Here is a 19,233-nt window from a genome sequence, read left to right as displayed (position 1 = left end):
TCTCCTTAGAATGAAAATATTTGTCCAGTTTTACCAAAGCCAACACCCAAACCTCCATAGTACACAGCTTTAGAGGTGTTCTAAATCATCCTGCTTTTGTTGTGGGGTTTTTGTTGTTGATTTTATTTTGTCTGACAGAAATCCATGAGCTTCCAAGTGTTTTCTCGTGTTGTATAAATGAAGGCTGGATGCTACCTGGACATGGGGAACAGAAGACAGGGATGTTTCCAGATGAACTTGAAAGTTTGGCTCTGGCACACAGCAACCATTGCTGGAATCACCCCAGTTCTTCTTTGGCAAGTTGTTTAATAGCAACCTGGGGTTCCGTGGCCATGAGTCTGATGTCTAGGTCAGACTACCCAGGATGGTTAGAACTTTAATTCCCTTGCATTAATCCTTTCGATGTATGCCACGACAGCATAGTCTGTAGCTGTCAAATTATATATGCACTGTGGAGGTAGTCTGTATAAGTTCAGGACATAGAGTCATGTATTCCAATTCAATTTATTTTTATATCTCATCTTTCACACAGAGGGTCTGAAAATGCTCAACAGTGAGAGACAGAATAATGAGATAATGCTTTACAGAACTGTGAAAAGTGACTTGCATATAGATCGCAAGCAAGGCAAAGGTTGGACTTGAGTGAGAGAAGACAGCTGTAAATTAAAAGCAGGAGTAGTATAAATACAGAGCAGTTCTGATAGAAGAGACCTGAAAAGTATAGGGAAAAGGTTTAACTTCCTGTAAGAGTAGCACAATAGTAAAGCTTCTACCTATTCAGTAAGGAAACATGGTGCTAAATGATATTTTGCATTGCAGGTATTTGCGTTATGCTGCTAAATTTGTTACTTATTGGAGAAATAATATAAGGATGGAAAGGTAAAAATCTTTTGATAGCATCTGGCTGATGATAGAGCTCCTACTGAGGGGCTTAATCAAGACATGATTAAACTGTGTGAAGGAAGAAAAACATCAAGAAAGGGAGGGTAAAAGATAATTTTTTACAAAATTAATTCTGGTCTAAGCAATAATCATAATTAAAATATCGAAATAGTGGTAAATCTTCTGGTAGGGAATGAGGGTGAGGGGAGGTGATAGATATATTGGAGTCTGTGGATATGATTAGGCATCTTGGGTTGGGTGGCCATTCCCAGATCATTTCACATGCCATTCACCCAGAACATCTTCTCATTTCTCCCAACCTGCAATATCCATCACTGAAAAAGGAAAATAGATTTTCCTTCCCATCGTGGGATTTTATCCTGATTTTCTTTGTTAAAGTCTTTGTGATTTTCTCAGTAAGATCTGAGTCTTGTGATGTTCAGTGAAATAGTAGAGCCAAGTTCTCAGCTGAAGACAGAAGTAGCAGAATCAGAAAGAACATTCCACCTTTGAACTCCTCTACAGAAAAAGACAATATACCAATAGATTCACTTCCCCCACATTCCTGAACTACCTTAGTTGCATGCATACAATCCTGATGTAGACCAGATTTGAATTAAGTACCATAAATAAATTTACATTAATTGCATAAAATTGATGGGCCAGCCTGACACAAACAGAGAAGCTGAGGGAAAAAAAGAGGTTGAAAGCACAGAGCCCTAAGCAGTGAAGAATAGCAAAGGTATATAAAGCCTAAAAGCAGAAAAAAGCTTCAAATATAGATTTTGCTCTTTGAGGACAGCATCAAAAGCTGACTGTTGGAAAGGTTTGGGAAGGACAGTGTATAAATAACCAGTGCTCTTCTGGTCACTCATCACTATTTGACTACATGTAGGCTGCAGTCTGAGGTTTCTTGTGTCCCATGAGTGAATAACTGATTTTTAGATAAAAAGCAGATGTCAATGTATTATTGAATGGTTCATGGTTGGAAGTAGTTGGAAAAAAAGCATGGCAAAAAGATGAAGCTATGATAGTAGGTAAATGTCATAAGGAAGATACCAAGAAAAAGTAAATGGTTTTTCTTGTTGGAGACAAGAAGAGTTCTGCCCCAAAATTGTCAAGTGAATTTGATTGGTCTTTGTTGACCTTCACTGAACTTCTGAAAAGATCTGGGTTTAGAAGCTAACCTCACTCTGATTTGCAGAGTCATGAGCAGCTTCCTGCAAATTTTTGATATACACCTTAATATGCAGTGTAGCATGCTATAAAATTGAATTACCACAGAAGTTGTTTTGTTCCCAAGGTTCCTTTAATATAAATGAGCTGGCTGGAAATAGTAGACAATTGTGGGGTGTTTCATAACCAGTGACAAATTTGTCATAGGACCACAATATAACTAGTTATTAAATATTGTGAATATATTATATACAAATAAGAAGTTCATGCTGTTTAGCATCATTGTGCTAAGAAGTCACAATGACCCTTAACATAAGCCCTGACACAAATTATTATTGTTTACACAGACCTCCCAGCAGCCTGCTAAATGCAGTTTGTCAGTCAAAGTTTTGTAACTGTGATGCCTCAAACAGTTTATTCTTCTATATAAGTACAGGGCTGTAGTGCAGGTTACTGCTATAGTGTAAAAATAAATCCTGATTTCTGCTCCCTTTCCAAATATATATTATGAAAACAAAAGGGATGTTTGAAATTGCCCAGGTAATCTGAGAAGATGCTATCTTGCATCTTCCCTCTATCTTTTTCACCAGTAACTTTGTCATAGTTGGTGTAAAATTGTAGCATGTTGAGAAAGGTTGTGGATCTAAAAGATTTCATTACCTTTAAATGATAGTCAGTGGGGGAGCTTAACTGAGCACATGCACTTTCTGCTCTGTGGAGTAGTTAATAAAATATGAACTTAGCACACAGTCTAATATTGATTTCTCTGGGAAAGACTGGATTGATATTAGATAATGATGTTGCATATGGACAGCAAATGACTTGAAAGACCTACTCAGCTTTTTGATATTCACACTGCATTTTCAGCGCATTCCTCAAATATATCAGAACATTTCCTATCTAACCAAAATGACTGCACCTGATACTTGTCACAATGCTCGTCGGCATTCTCCTTGTGCCTCAGTGAAATGCTTTAGGTCAGATTTTGCAATTTAGGGGCTTGGTTAGAGAAGGTGGTGATGTTCCCTCTGAAATTCAGACAAGGAAACCTTCCAATGCACCTCAAAATAACAAGTGTTGACTTTCCTGTCTTTCAGAAAGTGAGTCAAAGAATGCTCTGGCCATTCTCTGGGGAAAGCAAAACCTTGGCTTTCCATTCCCTTGCATTGCTAGCCCAGAATCTCAGCTGTGTCTCTAGAAAAACATGAACATAGTCAAGAAAGTGTCAAGGAATGCCAAAAGTGTGGTTAAAATTAAGACTGGGAAAGGAAGAGCAGTGTCAGCTACTATAGGGTGTTGTGTCAATCCTTCAGTAGCTTTCGGTACTGAATGTATCTTAAGCTCTTTCTTTTATTAAACTACAGATCTAGTCAAAGGACAAAATAAAAAAAATCACCTTTTCTCATTCTATCGCGTTGCTGAGAGTTTAAGAATGTTGTATGGAATAATGCTCTGTGTAACTGAGAAGAGTGCATCTCCTATTTTTGGAGCCCTGTAGTTTTGCAGTAAGCCCCAGCCAGCATTAGGATAGAGTTCATTTAAAATAAATGGTTTAGCAGTGGAAAACGAAGGCCTAGAAAAAGGAACAGGGTGGAAATGTGGACAAGAGGTTGGAGATTTGGCTCTGTGGCATGTGGCTCATACAGGGGTGTAGTTAAGACCGGAATTAATCTTGATGTCAGGGGTACCAATAGACTGTCCTAAATAGGAAGAGGAATATTTTCCCTCAAAGTTTGAGTATCCTCTTGAAGAAGCCACCATAGCTCAGTCTGAAATTGTGGATTTGATCCAGAAATAATTGGGAGAGGATATTTGGCTTGTGGTATGTGGTAGTCAAGCTAGATGATAGGAATTGTCTTTTATGGCTTCAGAAATGTGACTATTTGTTTTTCAAAGGATCTGCCTCAAGATGATGAAGTCTGGTGATTTTTTTCTTTGTCTTATAGATAACTACACTTGGAGTCTTCTGACATCAAATCCTTAAACACACTCAATGCATAGAAGGATAGTTGTTTACCTTCAAGTAAGGTAGAACAAAGAAAAGGTGAATATTTTTCCTTCAAGTTAAATACACATTATATATATATATTAGTTTTCTTCTATTAACTTTTCTTTAAGAATCAAGGCTTAAATAACTGTTTACTAAGTTTATTGCTTTATACATGAAGACTGAGGGTTTCTGAACAGAAGTCTTCAGATAAAAAGCTGCCATATTGAAATTGGCTGAAAGAAGGCAGAAGCCTATAGGTGTTTACTTAGCCCGTGGTGCATAACTTATTTAATGTGTAAGAGCACCTTAAAAATCCATGTGCATTTCTAATGGCATACTTCAGTCTTGGTATGTGGTGGCACAAATTCAAATGTTTTTCTTTCTGAAAAGCATGCTTTTTATTTGCCGTACCTTTGAAATGATGTAGACTGGTTTTTTCAGAGGTTGGGGTAGGGTTTTTTTTTTAAATATATTGATTTTATTTTCCTTTCATAAATAAAACTAATATGAGTAAGGCCAAAAGGCCAAAGTTAAAGAATCCACCCAGGGATGTATTTAGTCCTGAGGAATAGCTGTGACAAATATTTCTTTTCATTAAAGCTTTAATCTAGTGAGCCTTGGAGTTTTGAAAGTGGCGACATGCTCTGGGAGCAATGTGCTGATATTGTCTTGGTTTAAACAACCTGAGCTGCAGGTGCCTCAGGAACTCAGCCTTGTGGCCATTTGCAGCACTGGGCTGCACAAACCACCCAATTCCCTACCCTGCTGAAGTGGCAGGAGGAAATCTGCTGGGCTGTGACACCCAGAAAGGCAGCTTGAACAGGGCTGGATTGCCCCTGATCATCCGGGAAAGATACTTTGGGATCTTTGACCTCATGTGGTAAAATTCTCTCTTTAGCATCCACCTCCTCCCAGAACATCTCTGGGCTCAGCAGCACCTGGTGCCTTGGTTCCACACCAACTCCAAGGGAAGGCTGCCACCTACTGAACTCCCGATTTTGTTGCCTGCAACGTCTGTATTTGCCAATTTCTCACCCCAAGCAGTGACCATATCCTGCTTTTATAGTGAGGAATGTGTGATGGTCAAGGTCCCTACATGGCCTGGCTCTGTCATTGCATTGGATGAGATTACTGCAGCCTGGCACTTGCTAACAGATGTAATTTTTCTTTTTGTCGCAAGCATTAGAATGTGTGTTTTAACACATTAATTATAAGAGATGGCAATAAAAGTGAAGATAACAAGAGCCCACACAGCATTGCTGTTATCTGACCCTGATCTGAACTCTTCACTGCTGTAAGTGCTAAATGTACTGCTAAGGATTTCTTTGGAAATTGGTGTGATATTTCAGTCACAGTCTCACAAAATTTAGAAGTGTCTTTAAAAATAATTAAACCAATAAGACTCCTCACACTTCCCACTAGATGCTCAAGTGAATTTCATCAAAGATTGTCATGCAAAAAATTTCAATTATCATTCCATAAATATGGATGAAATAAAGTATATATTAACCCCATAAACTCTTCTATTCATTCCAGGATGACTGAAATTTCAGATCTCTTCATGTTTTTTCCTTCTAAAAATCTTTCTTTTGGCAAGGCAGAAGGAAAGAAATTCCATTTCTGGACATGTGCATATTCATTTCCAAAGGAAAACAGGACAGCTTCAGTTTTGTATAAAAACTGAATCTCGCAGAGTGAGTATTTTGGACACCTCTTAGATATAGCTTCAAATTTTTGTTTAAAGTTGGTGATTTGGCTTCTCATGGATCACTTGGATTAGAAGATGACTATAGTAACTTCATGGAGCAAAGACAAGTATCTCCATAATATAAAGCTTTATTTCACATGTTTCTGCTAGGGTGGGAAAAAAATGAAGAGACTGAAATAGAGTTTAAAATGGGAGCAACGAGGGTCTTTCTGACTGGAAAAAATGCTCTGATAATTCTATAAAAAGATTAACTTTTTTTTGTATCACAGTTTTTTGGTGACCTTGTATAAAGAAACTTGAGCATCTGATAACTTCAGGCCGTTCCTTTAGGCAGCTTCTGGACCATTTGTAAAATTAAGATTGTTCATAGTTACTGCCACACTTCAGCAAAATCATCTGCAGATGCTCCCTCAAAATTTGGCAGAAAATAAGACAATGGATGGGGGAAAAACACATTAGAAAGCACAATTGCAGAAACATCAAATCTATATATTTTATTTTATTTTACTTTTCTTTTTTATCATTTGCAAGATTTAACTGTCACTGTGCAAAGTAGGCAGTGCTGTTTTCTGCATCCTGCCTGGCAGAAAGTTATCTTCAAGGAAAATCAGCAACATCTTTTGTCATAATTTAGTTCCTGGTATTGTTAGACCACAGAGGTAACTCTTGGCCAGAAAATTCCCATTACTTCAGAACGTTCTGTAGTTACATCTTCCTTTTGGTTGTACAGTGTATTTCTAAAGAGCCATCACAGCTCACTGTTGGTGTATTTTAGTGGAGATAGTTTTTTCAAGGTGGCAGGTGATTCTAGATATTCCACATGTTGGAAAAACCAGGTTTTGACTCAGTCATTGCAGAATCTGCCCATACTCCTTAGTTTTGCACTTGTTTAAAGGAATTATCTCATGGATTTACTCTTTTTCCTCTCAGGCAATCAGAGCCCCTGCTGTAGCTCTGTACTTTGGAGAGGGTGCAGATAAGACCTGGTACAAATTGGCCAAAATGTTCACTCTGAGCTTGAAGGAAATAAGGGATCCAGCCCTGGGTTTGGGTTTTAGCACTGCTCAAGGCATCCTGATCTGGTTATTTTGCTTTTGGAAAAGAGCAGCTGACATAGCCACACTCATTTTATGATGAAGCAGAAAGTTCAGTAGAAACAAGCTGGTATAATGTGCTTTTTATGCCTTTTTCTTTGCCCTCCTCCATAGTTTCCATTCTTGGGTTCTTTTCAGGTGAGTTCTCCCACTCATAAAAGCTGACAGGTTTCAAAGGATGTTCAAACAGCTGGTTCTGAAGTAAGGGTTATCTTTTCCAGCAGGCACCGGCTTGAAACCCATCCACTCTTAGCCATCTTTCATAGGGATCAAGGGCTCAATTCTAGAAAATATTGGAGCATCCACACACTTGTGATTGCAGTGAGATTACTCAGAGGCCTAATGTGCTTAGTACCTGGCTGATTCATGTTATAATTGGAGGCTCTTTGTGCTGCACAAGGAAATAATCAGAGGCTTGACTGCAGCTTGTTAGGTGAAGTTCAGTAGTAAAGCTCTTATCACCAAATAGTTGGTATTTAGGGAATGATTCTATTTATAGAAGCACACTTTGTTTCTTTTATTTCCTTACTGTTTATTCAAAGATTTATCTTTTCTGATTATCATAAATATGTAAGTTGCTAGAGGTGTTTTTATATGTCATGCTTCTTCCTCTGTGTAAGAACAAACGGATGCTTTATTCTATTTGCAGCAAATTGTTGCTGAGTATAGATGGTGCAGAGCAGAGAGCTTCATGTGTTTTCTTTGTTTCTTTGCAGAAAAATGAAGTGACAGGTGCTTAGCCTCATTTTTCATGCTAGCTTTGCCATGCCATTTTCACCAATAATGAAGGCAGCTGCCAGAGCCTGAGGAAATCAGGCGAAAAATTCAGCTGGCAGGTAGACCCAGTCACTTTAAGAAATGTAATCTTATGTTAGCAGATGGTAATTAAAAGGCAGAAGAAATAAAATTTTGTCTCAGTTTTCTGCACTGTTACATCAATTAAATCTGCAATAGAAATGCAAGCAGAAAATATAATTTATTTTCACGTGGCTTCACAGTATGATTGTATGCAAATCTAATGATTTGTTTTGCAAAGACAATTGCAGGTTTTTTAACCTAAGTAGAATAACTGATCATTTCCAGAGAGAGTGTGTGTGTGTGTGCAGTAAATCTTCAGTCTTTAATATGCCTAATGCAATGAAAAGCATCTCCTTGTTTTCTATTTGCTGTTAAACCTCAAATTATGTTCTGCTGTCTATACACTTCCAGCTTTCAGTGACACCAATTTAAATCTGAGCAGTTCAGTCTATCTGAGTGTGGAGAGCTAATCTAGCTCAGGCCTCAGCAGGGGTGCATCCTGTTAAAAGAGAATATCCAAAAAGTGCAAGATTGAACCGGGTAAGAGTTGTTATGATCTTGCAGGAAAGTGATGTTTCAGCTCTAACAAGATTTCGAAGGATTTTCTGTTGTTCCTGCTACTTGCAGACATCTAGCTTTGAGGACAGAGCCTTATAATTTCTCATATGTTACTACTTATGGCTTCTAGGATCACAAACAACATGTGCAAATCACTTGAAGTGTGAAATAATTACATAATTAAAGCTCATTATGGCAGAGGCGAAATGCTGGTGTAGCTGTGTCACCGTTTCTGGAGCTGGCTGTGATTTGTAGGGCTTTCATGAGTCATGCACAAATATTCACCCAATTTTAGAAAAATTCACCCAATTTTGAATGTCACAGTATAATCAAACTTGAATTATATCTTCTGCTGTCATTAATTTTTAAAAGACATAGGGTTATTTAGTTTAAAATTGATTAACCAGATGTTTATTTTTTATTTCTGCAGATCCAAGCCAGGTTTGTCTGTGATGCTGACACCACACTTCCTTTCTTACCTCTCTTGCACCAAGTCTGCATTAAAGAAAAAAGGAAATAACCTGGATGTGTTGTTTAAAAGTGCAGCTCCCAATTCTTCTGTCCCACTGACTGATTGCTGATGACTTTGAACATAATGAAAATTTTATCACTGAAGATCCCATTCTAGTGAGACTGGCATAGCAAGAAACATTTTTTTTCAGTGTTTCTTAAGTGTTCAGTTGAGCAGAAATGCAAACACTATCCTTAAAGCTACAGTGATCAAAAGCATCACTTCAGAGCAGTGAGTTAATTCTAGTTGTGTCTGATGAGATTCCTGTTCATTTAAACATATAAAATATCTGGTATTTTTTGTAAGTTCTTATGAGTAACAATGAATATTAGTTTTGAATCAGAATTCACATTTATTTCCCATTTGCCCATAGAGTATCTCCATGAGTTTGCATTTAAGAACACAGGTAAGCATTTAAGTGAGAGATTTCACTTGAGCAACTCCAGAGAGAGGAAAAACCTGGAGGGGGGGAAGTGAGGAGGGGGCATCTAATTTATTGAGAGGTAGCCATGCCTGTCTTGCCAGGTGCAAGCTCTCCACAGTGGGATCATGTGTCATAAGAAGTGAATGGGATGAGTGTCAGACTCTTTCCTGATGCCACACCCATCCCAGAGGACCTCCAGGTAACACGGACAGCAAATGAGGGGTCATGGCATGGTCTCTGAAGCTGGCTTTTTCTATTTTTATTTTTTTTATTCCAGGTCACCAAGCTTACCCTGTGCTCACTGGTGCTGAGCACTGCTGTCAGCAGGTGCAGCCTGGGGCAGTGGTGGAAGGGGAGCAGAGGCTGCAATTCCTGTCACAGCCCAGCCTCAACAGGCTGGCTGAGCATGGAGTGAACTTCAGCTCTCTGGGGCCCGGGTGCTGCTTTTGTACACACATCAGGTAACAAATCCCTTGACACATCACTGAAGGATGTGCAGTTGTGGGCAAGCAGAAAGTGCAGTGGTGGAGTCGGGCTGTACTAAACAAGCCTCTGTTTGTGCACCTGGGCAGCAGCAGCTCACTGAGCCCATGGCTGGGGATGGCCCCTACAACTCTCAACATGTTTCCTTCGCTCTCGCTGCCATCCTGACCCAGAATGTTCTTGGCAGTTTATTCTTGGAGCTCTTGTTTTCCCAGGACTGCAACTATTTGCATGTGGTGTGGTACTCTGAAACACATCTGTGTCCACAGAAGCCACAAATACATTTTCTCTAGAGACCCAGGCCAGGGCTGATTCTCAGACTTGGCTGGAAGGTGTGGGCATTTTAACCCATCCCTCCAAATATCAGCTTGTTACTTCCAAATTTTTGTGATATTTGCCTCACCACACTATTAAGCCTAAAATACTTCTGAGTATCAGAGTTTACAAAGGAACAAAATAAATAAAGGAATTAGCAGGGTAATTGTACAAGTGTGAGAAATTTTCCTTGCCTGCTCTTTCTGCTTTTTGTTAAATGGGAGAATGGGAGAGCACCTGATAATGTTGGTTAGTTTGGCTTTTTTTTTTTTTTGTGGTGTTTTTTTTCTTTTTTTTCTTTTTTTTTTTTTTTTTTTTTGTAGCCTTATCATTGTACTTGGGCATTGAATAAGGTACTCCACCACTGTTAAGCCTTTTGCTTTCTCTAGACACTGACATTTAACCTCTAAGTTGTTCAGCTGCAGGTTTTGGATCTGGAAGCTCCATTTGTACCTGGCTTTGCAAAGGTAAGGCTGTAAGAGACACTGAATGCCTGGGGCATCTGAGGGTGTTCACTGTTGTCTGAGAAGCCCGTGCTGCTGGTTTTGAAATTTCACCTGTGCCCTCTGAGAAATGATCTTTTTATATACCCAAAGGATAAAAACCCTTCAGCTAAGGCTTTCCAAAAAATGAATGCTGTATTCCTCCTGCCAGGACTTTGTCCTGAAGAAGGAATTAGATGCTTCACTTGATTTCCCCTTTCACATAGAAATCAATAAAGAAATTAATATGAAGTCAAGTTTTGAAAATGTGCAAAGCAAACTCAATGCATACTGCCACTGGGCATTCTCTAAAATACTTTAATGCCTTTAGGGATTTTGTGGCCTTATTCTTAAAATGCCCTATTCGGGGCACTCAGAGACACCCAACAATCTTAAAATGCTGAATAGCCTTTCCTGATACATTTGGGTTACTGGGTATGTTGCATCCATCACTAAAACCACTGACAATAAATGAATAAATAAAAAAATACTGCCTTCAGTATTTACACCCTGTCCCTTGGGAATCTTCTAAGCAGTTTCCTCCTCCATTTTCAGAGCTGAAAGAAAGTATGGGAGTGGTTTGAGAAATGGCAGGGGTGTTTGGACTAGGAAATGCTGTGGTCTGGAAACAAAATCCAAGGGGTTAAGCATGCTCTAAAAGAGGGAGGTGAAGTGGGAGAATAAGAAAATAGTTTGGATTCAGTTTGACATTTTCTTTTATCGCACTTGCCCTCAGTCAGCTTGTTCAGTGATAGCAATTTCTCAGCACAATGTCAGGTACATAAAAGAAGGTGACAGCTTTCCCTGCTAACCCAGGCTGCCTGATAGAAATTATCATTCATTATCATTATTAGTGTAACTCACCAACCTCAAGTCTGATCCCATTCCAGTGGCACTGAAATGGCAAAAATCCCAGTCACATCTACAGTCTAGGCTCAGGCCCGAAGCTCTGTTATTTGAAGAAATCCAATGGTGATTACTGACTGGAGTTCTGTTATTTTATCTGGGATTTATGTTCTGTTTTTTAATGGAGTGTGTTAAGTGAGAAGCATTAAAAGACTAGCTACTAAAAGAAAAATAATTTAATGTGATTTTATAGTTTTTATATATGTTACCAGATGTAGCAAATCAATCAATAAAACAGCTTTTGTTTCAGAGCATTCTACTCCAGTGGCTAAACTTCCATAATTACCCTGCCACCATAATTAAAAATTATCTAGACTCCTTCCTTCTAGTTTGTTCAAGCTGATGAGAAACTGATAAGATGGAGTTTCAGTGCAAATGACATCTTATCACTTGATCACTTGGCAACTTTCAAATGCAGAGTATTTCAAAATCAAACCTCCAAGACTGCACATTACTTTGAGGAAATGTGTCAACAAAATGCTGTCAGCTCCTTCCTCTTGACAAGCTGTACAGATTTCAGATGACTCTTAACCGTAGCTTGTCCATCAAATCAGCAGATGTCCTTTTTGGCACTATTGGTAGCACAGTTAGGGTGCCTGGTGGCTTTTTTAAAAGGCAAGAAAGAGTTTCTGATTGTAACTGAGGCCTAAGATCTAGTTGTAAATGAGGAGAGAGGAACAAGTGATGCTTATTGCTGATGTACCTGGCAGTGGGAAGAAGGAAGCTCTGAAGTCTTTGGCATTTCGCTCATCTGATCTCAGGTAGGGATGGGGTGTCCTGAAGGACAAGAATGACTAATTGGAAGCTGCTTCTCTCAGCTCTAGAAAATGAAACAAATGCTCGGAGCACTTGTTCAGGCTGCCAAGTGTCACATGTCTTGTTGGTTTTACAGCTGTCACTGCAGTGTGTAATTTCCACCCTTTCAAGAGGGACAGCACTGAAACAGCCCCCATTTCCCTGTCTGAGAAAAGCCTCTGCTTGCAAGGTGCTTCTGGCTGCTATTATCCCTCCTCTTGTGGATTGGCTGGGCTGGAGAGGTCCAGCTGGTTCTGTTTTCATTGAAAGGGACCATAGTACACAGATTCAGCAAGTTTAATGTTTTACATGCCAGTTTAATAGATTGTTAGACTGGAACATCTTGTCATGAGTTGAGAGATGGGAGAGTGCCTCTCAGATTTGTGTGTATCCACCGGGTATCCTCATGCTGTACTTACCTAGTGCCTTTTTGGGCTGCTTTTATTCCCTAAGGCCACTGTGCATGTGCTTCTCAAATAACACAAAACCAAAGGCTGTTTGTAGCCTACCAAATAAAGGTTTGTAGAAAGGAAATCTGATCCTTTCTATCATATGGATTCCTCAGTTTTAAACTTAAACTGGTTGAAATACCTTTGAACAGTTACACTTCAAAGGATATTTCTGTAAAATTTGTGTGCTCTGACTCTATCTTTGCTTGCAAATTGAATCTGATTTCCTTACATTCTGTAATAGCTTGCAGTTTTGTTTTTCCTGGCACAAGAGCTCTTTCCGTTTGTCCTTCAGTTAGTCAAAGGTGGAAGGCTCTCCCTGAGAGAGAGATTCATTTTTCTCACTAGAATTTCAAACTGCAGGATGACAGTCTTTTCTGGCACACACTAAGCTCACCACCATCCTCAGTATACATGAAATTGTAATCAAAGACAGATGCCTTTGCCTGTTATAAATAATCAGTGCTGCTTGCATAGACCAGGAAAAATCCTTGTTTAGACTGGTCTTACTTTCTTTCTTGGACCTCTGTATTTCCCTTGGCCTTTCCTTTTTTTTCATCTTTTCTCTGTCTCTAATTCTAGATATTTGCCTAAGGAAATAAAAGGAATGGGGAAAGTAGATCTTGGCACTCTCTGAATTCTCAGTGGATTACCCTATGGAGTGAAATTAAATACACATGACATATAAAAGGGAACAGCCTTTTAATTTATAGCAAAAAACCCCAGTTCACAATAAATCTGTTCTTTCCTGTTTGTTCATGTGCATGATGAGAACATGTCATATGCCTCTGTGAAGCCTATATAGGAGCTCTTTGTTCTGTGTAGGATTAATTTGTTTTGAATTGGTTAAAGGTTCTCTGTAAATATCAAGTAGCAATTGTGAATACACTTTTAAATTGGTCATCAAGTTCACTTGCTTTTGTAGCAAAACCCAGTACAGCAGCATCTATTTTAATAGCTTCTTGTAAAGGCATTGTCCTGCCAACTACAAATTGTCTTAGAGTAGTGGTGAGATTTCTGTCATGTCAGGGCTCAGATTAGAGCCTCTTCTGGGGGAGTATTTTCAGATATTTTTGTGGAAAAATTCTGCTCTGGAGATGGATGCCATTATGAATTTTTAGCCCTGGGTAGTGCACTAAGCACTCCTGTGCTGAGTTTTGGGTAAGGTTTCCAGCTGCAGACACCACTCTGTCAACATGCTTCTAATTCAAATGTCCTGAACTCTTCCTGACTAAATTGCCTGAATGTTTTGCTGGGTGTTTTGTCCTCTAGGCTTCCAAATTCTTGTGCTGGTTAATTTTTTTTTAGGGATGTATAAAGTGATGAGACAGGGATTGTGAAAAGAGCCTCGCACCACTAATGTGCTGCTGCTACACAACCAACCATGTTCTGTGTTCTTACAGGAGCTCTGCAGAGGCCTGACATTAAGAAATGAGAATATAATTTTGCTTTGGTTTTTTAATCCCAAAGGCTTCCCACAAAAACACCACTGCCAGTGCTTTGATAGAAATCCAGGCTGGTCCCATTCCAAGAGACCCAGGCTTTTTTCCCCAAAGTTCAGGTTGTTCATGATAAAGTAGGGATTGAGAAGCCTTTTTTTTTTTTTTTTTTTTTTTTAAATTTTTTTTTCATTTCTCCCTGCTTGGTTTGTTGGGTTTTTCTTAACATATGGGCTAATTCCAGTATTAATTGCTTCAACCCTTATTTCACCATAGCAAAAATAAATTGCTATAGTTGCTTGCTCATTACTCTTTATAGCTTTCTCCTTTATTGACTGTTTTCCTCCCCTGCACAATACCATAAATACATTAAAAAGCAAAGGAAGGAATGATTGGTTTGCCTTTGACACATAGGCTCTCAAGCTTGTTGATATTAGTCACATTAATTAATCATCTTATGGACTGTAGGTTTCATTAATGGAAGCATCATCTGATTCAAAAACTCAGATCCTGACTGCTCCTGAAAAAAATACGCACTCTTGACATGAAGGTGACTTATTGATACCAGTTGCCACAAAAAACATGCCAGATAGGTCAGATGTGGTTAAACTGGCTCTTGGATTTCTGACCAGCAGCCAGGCTCTCTGTCACAATTTCCCCTGATTTTCCACTTCTCTGGGAATTATTTAAGAATACTATTATACAAGTATAATGAGCTGAAATCCCCCTGCTTCAGCTGCCTTGGCCTTGGTAATACTATTTCCCCCTTCCTCTGCAGTGAGAAGGATCTGACTTGATTCAGCCACTTGCATTTTCCTCTCACTGAAAATTTCCTTGGTCAGCAGTGCAGGGAGGTGCAAGGGAAGGCCCAAAGCAGTCTGTGTTTGCAAACCTGCTCTTGCATTTATAGCCTGTGCAACTTTGACACTGTTCTCTTGTGATACGTTCTAGGGAATGAAAACCCCACGGAGCAAGGTACATGGTCAAACTACCACTGAAATTCCTGCTCTATCTGGGCTGCCACTGAGTCTTTCTGAAGCCTTTGAGTTAGGAAGTGGCATGTTTCCTGAGAGCTGATACTCTGTGTTTTGGATAAAGTAATGGCAGAAATGTCACACTGGAAATATCCCAGTAGACTTTTACACCCATTTAATCATCCTTTGGAGAAGTGAGGCATGTGTCACTGGGGATAGGAATGCTGTATATTGACTTTCCAGCTCTGCTGGACATAGCTTAATCACATTTGGTTAATAAAAACCAAAACATAAATTATGCTTTGCTCTCTGGAAGAGGTTTCCTTTTTTGCCCCTCCTTTGTGTTTTCTTTCTTTCCACCCTGTGGTTTTATTTGTCTGTCTCTGATAACATGACAAATTAGAATGAAAGCCAATTAATTAACTTTATATGGGAATGCTGAATTGTACTGTCTTTGGGTCACAGTTACAAACAGAAGCATCTTGTCCAGAAGCATGAATTTCACTAAAATATTGCATAAAATCCGTTCAGTTAAACCAATGCAATCTACTTAAATGTTTGTTCTTGTGGATGAGGGAAAACCAGCTGATAAATATTTTAGGATGGATCGTGCAGTTACTACATTAAAGTGAATTAATACAGTTTATGCTTTTGTGATTGACCAGCACAAGCTATGTTGCTGTAATCCATCTGTAAACTGTCTGCACCTCCAGCCTTTTTTGAGGTTCTCTTTCATCAAAACCAGGCAGTTTCCCTGTATCCTTTGTCATGCTCTGCATGCACAAATAAGGCCATTGCCACTGAGACAGTCCATTAGACTGATTTTTCAAGCACACAAAAAGCACTTTCTAGTGAGTAATTGTATATTTGACCTAACATACTATGTTTGCAATCCTTGCAATTGATGTCAGTTGAGACTAAGCCTAATTTGTCCTTCCCCTCACTCAGAGAAGGATATTTGTAAACCAAAACCCATGCCACTGTGATTTCATCTTAATACATGTTACAGAGCTGAGAAGCCTGGCTTAATGCTGCTAACTGGTAGTCAGCTTGTCTGTCCAAAACTGTGAATGAAAAAAAAATATTTGCTGTTTGTGCACAGGAGTGTAACATCAAGGATTTCAGGAGGGATGTTGTAAATAAAAAAGTTCATTACAAAATGACCAGTTATGAGCTATCTAAGGATATTTCAGTCTCAGGCATGAGTTAAGTTAGCCTCTAGGAATTTATCAAAGCTCAGGTGTGTAGGACTCCATAAGCCTGGTTTAGTTTCTGTAATGAAGAGTCCACATCACAAAGTCACTTTGAAGAAAGTGGTTTTGGAGGCAAACATGAGGCAATAGATCAGAGCAAGGTGAGTGACTGGCAGTGCAGAGGAGACCTTCAGCTCTGTGTTCTGAGAGGTGTTTGTGGGTGATGTCAATGTGTGTATCTGTGCTTCAGAGGCAGGCATGACTAAATGGGAATGGCCAAGAGCAGGGGCAGGGACAATATGAGACTGCTGAGGAGCAAAGATGGAAGGCAACATGGGATGCAACAGAAGCAAAAAGATTGTGAGCTGGATATGGACCAGCCTTCTTTTTTAGTTTGCTGGGTGGAATTAATTCTGTCCAGCACATTTCATTTTAGATCATGTCTGTCTTATTTTTTGGTAGTCTGCTTCTGCCATTTGCTTAGATATTGAACTGACCTTTCTTACTTGTTCTTCATCTTGGCAGTTTTCAGTGGGACTGCCAAGAAAACTAAAACCCTCTTCCTTATTCCTCGAAAGCATAATTAGGGAGTTAAGAAGCCAAGATTAGTTTTGCTAATAAATGTGTATAAGAGAACTCCTTTGGGGATTTCTGTTTTCTAAGTATTTGCTTTAAAGGATAATGAGTTTCTACCCCTCTTGGGAGAGAGTTGGAGTGTGTCTCATCCTTCTTCACATTGTGGAATGGAAAACATCCAGTAGGCCTGGTCATTGATTTTCCAAAACACCCTTTTTTCACTATTTTGGTGGTGGTGGTAATGTTTTGCTTTCCAAGGACACTGTGAGACACAGCCCATCCCCTGAGGAACTCTGGTCAGTACTATCTGTTTCCTCCAGGGAATAACAGCAGGCATGGTAGCTCTGTCAAATTAATGTGTGTCAAGGTCACCATTCCTTGTAGGGGCTGGCTGGCTTGCCTTGGAGAAAGGGACAAGAGTCTCTAGGTAAACAGAAGTTGCTGTGTGATAATGAGTGTACATTCACAGATATCCAGAATCCTTATTTCAGGTTGCTTTAGGCAGTGTGAGAACATGTCTCAGCATATCTTTGTCTGATGTCAGCTGGTGCATTGGAAAAGGGGCAGATGTGAGCTGCTGGAATTTCCACTTGGGAACAGAGAACATGCACAGCAGCCCATCACACAGCTTGTTAGCCTCTGTCCACAGCAGCCCATCACACAGCTTGTTAGCCTCTGTCCAAAGAGGGTGAATGGATCCAGCCTGATCAATGACTTTGTGCTGGCTGCAGCCACAGATTACTCTGAGACCATTCATAAATTATGGTTTGATCAGTAACATTTTTGAAGGGCTTGAAACAATTAGGTGCATAGATTGAAATAACGCAGTGTCACGGTAGTTTTACATTGTGTGTCTGCAGTATGTGGTATTCAGTCTTTGCTGTTGGAAGCTGCTATCTGTGCAAACATTTTAACTGATACCATTCTGAAATAAATTTCATGAGAGGTAGAAGAAAAAATAAGTTATTTAATTAATGATTTGGTTGCACATATGGACATGAAATCCCTGGCCAGATGCATTCAGACATTTTGGGTCTTATATAAGCAGCATGGTGGGTCTTTAAATAGCCAGTGACAGGCACCCACAAATAAAGTTAAAACTGCCAAACCCCCTTTTATTTCTGGGGGGCTTGGGGTGCTCTGTGTGTGTGTACTTCATCTCTCACCTCCTCTTGTGTTTCTGTTTTTGCCTTTTCAGTGCAGCAACAACCCCTTCAGCTGAGGCCCTTTGGATTGCTTTGATATAAGCATTCAAAAAGATCAAAGAGAAAGCAAGGCTCAGCTGGTGGCCTTTCCCTTTAAAGCAGTGACTTTTAGGCCATGTCTCTGCTACAGATGTTTGCTGGCAGGACTGTGTCAAACCAGGTTTGATGGGGAGTTTGATCCCTGTCCGGCAGATTTGTGTGAGCAGATGCAATTTTTCTGGTTGTGCTGCATGTGTTTGCTTGGCAGGAGTCAGCAGTGAATGGGCCTGACTGTGCTCATGGTGCAAGGGCAACTCTGTCAGTTCAAAAGGAACTTGCACATGGGGGACCGTGTCCCTGCTCATGCAGTAGTGCCCAGGCTGAGCAGTGTTCCTGGATGTAGCTGTGCTGCTCAGGAAGCAAAGCAGTTGAGCCTTTAAATTGATACTGCTCTGTTGGCAAAATTCTGAAAGAAATGTAAAACAACTCTCTGGTGTTGAACTGTGTTCTGTTTTAGGAACTGGTTTAGCCTGTGCTGGCACAGAAACCCTCTCTGAGGCAGGCTTTTTTCAGCTGGAATGGGTTTATCCTCTCCAGTTTAATTCTATCTCATTTGTTGGAAAACCTTTCTCTAAAAGCAAGATATCAGTTTCTCCCCCATAGCTGGGTTTTTAGTAGAAATCCTGCTGTGAAGATCAAGAGAGAGAAGATGGACCTCCAAAATGTGACTGGCCTCAGAAGCCTTCCCATTTTTGGTGGAAATGCAGTGCTTCAGTGTTTGACAGAATGGATCATAATTCCAGTGTTCCAAGAGATGTTTCCTCTTGGTAATGACTTGAACATGTCACTAATTTAGGCACTTAAGAATTCCTGTCATTGTCAGGATGTTGAGTTTGTAGTGCCAAGAAGATGCATTTTGGGGGAAGCAGCTTATTTCTAAATGACTAAAATGGAATTATGGACTGCTGAGAATGAGCTTGACAGAGGTGCTGCTCAGGACACACATCTGTGCCTACAACCAACATGCAGAACTTCACCTCCTGGAACAGAAAAAGAAATGGCTCTACTTTTTCCAATGAGAGCTGTTCTGGGGTCAATTGTCAAACAAAATTTAGGGTGTGCTAATGTTTTTTCCTGCCACAACCTAGACATAATCTAGACTAAATTACTTTTCATTTTATACTGGTTCTGCTCTTTTGGTTTAGATTCTCTTTTGTATAGGCACTAAAGATGGTCCAGGTTGTGGATTACGTGAGATGTAATGCATATTACTGAACTCCACTACTGTGAATTCAG

General features: G+C 39.7%; 1 long non-coding RNA gene across 5 annotated transcripts in view; it reads left to right on the top strand.

Moving 5' to 3' along the window:
* The window catches only part of LOC137481852 (uncharacterized), a 44,869-nt gene extending 25,636 nt beyond the window's left edge, over positions 1–19,233 (top strand). For 2 of the 5 annotated variants that reach the window (XR_011003722.1, XR_011003719.1), the window contains 5 exons: positions 4,005–4,102; positions 7,567–7,686; positions 8,060–8,188; positions 8,637–8,952; positions 9,894–10,099. This is a non-coding gene — a long non-coding RNA (uncharacterized lncRNA). Of the gene's footprint in view, positions 1–4,004; positions 4,103–7,566; positions 7,687–8,059; positions 8,189–8,336; positions 8,953–9,893; positions 10,100–10,262; positions 10,407–18,820; positions 19,054–19,158 lie in introns of those variants that run through there. The other 3 variants (XR_011003723.1, XR_011003720.1, XR_011003721.1) reach the window with 3 other exon arrangements.

Source organism: Anomalospiza imberbis, chromosome 13, assembly GCF_031753505.1.
Source record: "Anomalospiza imberbis isolate Cuckoo-Finch-1a 21T00152 chromosome 13, ASM3175350v1, whole genome shotgun sequence".
Taxonomy (NCBI): domain Eukaryota; kingdom Metazoa; phylum Chordata; class Aves; order Passeriformes; family Viduidae; genus Anomalospiza; species Anomalospiza imberbis.
The sequence above is the reverse complement of the archived record's forward strand: the minus strand, read 5'-3'. Positions and strand labels throughout refer to the sequence as shown.